Below are 3,543 nucleotides of genomic sequence, written 5' to 3' on the forward strand. Positions count from 1 at the left end.
TATGAAAATCTACTGGACTACGCAGTGGTTCTTGCCTTGCTGCGACATGAATTCTTGAAAAACAAACAACTCACCTTCTAGTTAGTTTGATCAACTCACTTATAATGCACGCCAGGTTCAGAATGATGTCTTCTTTTTTTCCTTTGGAATGCTGTTGGTATGATACGTACCCATTATAGACGCATGGCCAATCATGCATCCCCAACTCCCCTTGGCACATCTCAAATACCACGTGTTGTTATCCGACACAATTACAGAGAAGGAAATCAAATTGTAGATGGTCTGGCTAATCATGCAATAGATGGAAATCAAATGGAAAATTTCTCAACCGAAATTTAAAACCAGGCGATCCCATTTTTATCAGTCAAATTATTTTCCATGACGTAGGTACCATTACTCACGTCAAATTGTAAACTTAATTTTTTTTCATGGTACATTTTTCCGTAACCTTGCAAATACGACATGTACAGTGTGTTTAATTTTTTTCCATGGTACATTTTTCTTTCTAGAATAAATCAAATTGGTTGTTTCCCGGCCTTATTCAGTAACTAGATTTATAGGGTGATTTGTTTAGGTGAAGTTGCCGAACACTAACTATCTACCTTTACCAATTATTACAGAGTACGATCCTCTTGAAACAGCAGTATAGCACGTTCATTTTCCTCCATACCAATGGTCCCAAACTGTGGAATACTACATACAACACATGTACCCATTAACCCCACATGTGAACGAGGAAATCAATAAACGTCATCATGTGATTCATATCGTAACCTAAACGAACATGTTTAGCAGATTTATCATTAGGCTACGAGTCTTGCGAATGAAGAGTGTGATCAAGTTTCCTTTAGTAAAAAGTATTATTGTCTAAAGAAACCACCAAAAGTAAGGCTTTAATCCGTGTCAATAATTTATTTTATTTTTTTGAAGCATTATAAATAGAAAAGATTAGTTTGTTTGTTTTTTTTTTGACGGGAAGGTTAAATTTTATAAATCAAGAAATATTGTACGATAAATTTATAGTGTCATCTTTATCGAAACATTTGATAATATACTTGATTTACTAACTTTAACCCTAAGGTGCAAAGATATATGTTGAAGACTCTTGACTCTTGCTTCCTTAGCTATAGTATCTGCTACCGAGTTGTGTTTTCTGTTTATGTATCTTATCTTAGCCTGGGGAAGATTATCTAGAATTGCTTTAACTTCTATCATTGTGTTTTCAGCTTCCCAAGATATTTCCTTACAATTTTTATTGATGAAATCAGCAATACCTTTGCAATCTGTTTGAGTTTCTATTTGTAACATTTTTATGACAAAAAACTCTTATTACCTAATTTAGTATGAAATATAGAAAATAATATTTTTATTGTTTGATTTCTTTTTTTCTTTCTTTCTTTTTAAATTTCATAGAAAGAGTATTATTACAAGAAATTAGTTGGAAGCCTAACAGGCTAACCTCCAACAGTGTACTACTATATATTAGTTGAACAGGTTGTCGTGCTAACCTATAAGCGAGCCTCGTGAGGAACCAACCAAGGGAGTCGAAGCGGATAGGGGGTTGATTATGTCGCAAAGGAGGCAAGCTAACTCTACCTTCCATGTCAAACTCTGCAATATTGCGCCATCGGGGACTCGAACCTGTGACCTCCTGGAGCGCATGAAACCTTTGAGGGACGGGGATGACCAGCTGAGCTAGCTGCCCTTTTTTTGGTACAAGGAAACAGAGAAAAGAACTAAACAACAAAGATATCGCCTTGAATACAAGACGCAACACAAGAAGGGGGTTGGAGGAGAACCACCACATATCGGAATGTTGGCTTAAAGCATGCTTAGCTAGAGTATGGGCTACGACGTTCCAATCTCTTTAATTCTAAACAAATTTGACCTCGGTCACTTTCCTTGCCTTGGCTCCAATTTGGAAGATTAGTACTCACGCAATCTCCAGGGGATATGAGCATTTTCCTCAACAGCATCTTGACCACCTTCTCATTATTACTTTCAATTATTACTCTTTGCATCTCGTTGACAACTGCAAAGTCAGTAACCAATAAAACATCCATGGTTTCAGGTTCAATGTGACTCAGCACCTCATGAGAGTTGGTTTCGCAACCTTAAATTCAATTCCACATACTCTAGCCACGAGTGCCCAACCTTCGTTGAAGTTGTCAAAAGTAGCATTCACATTCAACTTGATCCAATTGGCTTCAGGTGGTTGCCATTTAGCTGTAGTTTCCCTAGGTTGATTTGTGTAAATTTGTACTGCTTCTTCCGGAAGCACTGGGATAAAATAGTTGAACCAGAAAATAACTTATTTGATGATTCTTTGGATTAAGTGATTCTTGCAGTTGAAAACTTTATCATTTCTGTTTTTCCATAAAGCCCACATCACACAACTACCCATTTTAAAGACCTCATGATTCCCTTTCCAGCAAGCCATTCAACATTGTTTGCAGCTCATATCACGATAGATTGCGGTTCAGCAACCAAAAGAAGAGCCAAAAAAAAGTGGTGGCAACAACTTGGCAGTGAAAGAAAATGTGCTCAAGGTCTTCAATGGCTACACTACACAATCTGCAATCTTGATTTATACCTGTGATATGTTTTCCTAGAATCTTGAATATAGCTACACCCTCATGAACTACTCTCCATATAAACATGAGTACTGTTGGTTCTGGGTTTTTTATGTTCTAATTTTTTTCATGAGAATGTATCATTATGAGCACTAGAGAAGCTAGGTTGTTTTTCTTTGAGAGTTTTAATGAAAGATTACATGAAAACATACCATTTGGGTGAGGTTTCCAGAGCAGTTGGTCTTCAGTGTCTTCGTCAGCATCTCATAAGTATGTGTTTAGGATTTGAGTAGCAGAACTGTCTCAGAAGAGCTGATTTATCTTTTCTTCATTCCACCTGGTGAGTCTCTATAGAGCTAGGTCCGAGACCTTACAAGTATTTCCCAGATAAGTGTTATATTTCAATGCACGCCTGTTATTGGGATGGTTGTTGAGACATGGGTATTTTGTCACATGAGCAGACTTTAAAATATGAAAACCCAAGTATTTATGGTTACTTTTCATTTTATTAACACCCAATTTATCAGCAACTTCACTTCTTCTCTCGGATTTGATACCTTTGCTGAACAAGATCGCCAATTTCTCTAGGTTTGCTTACTGAACAGACCATATTGCATAAACAAACAGAATGTCTTGCACACTTTGCATTTTTCCATCATCAAGGGTGCCGAAGAAAAATAAATCGTCAGCAAACATGATGTGAGAGATGGATGGGTCCCACCTTTTTACTCTATATCCATTGTAGATGCAGCTTGCTTCCATCTTTATGATCATCCATGATAAACCCTGAGCACATAGAATGAAGATATAAGGTGAGAAAGGGCATACCTGTATTAGCCCCCTCCCACTAGAAAAGTGCCTCTCTGGGGTTCCATTTACAATAATGGAAAAATTTATCGTGGTGACACGATTCATAATGAGATTATAAACTTCACCATTAATACCGTAAGCTCTAAGACACTGTCCTAAG

The sequence above is a fragment of the Papaver somniferum genome, chromosome 3 (genome assembly GCF_003573695.1).
Source record: "Papaver somniferum cultivar HN1 chromosome 3, ASM357369v1, whole genome shotgun sequence".
Lineage (NCBI taxonomy): Eukaryota > Viridiplantae > Streptophyta > Magnoliopsida > Ranunculales > Papaveraceae > Papaver > Papaver somniferum.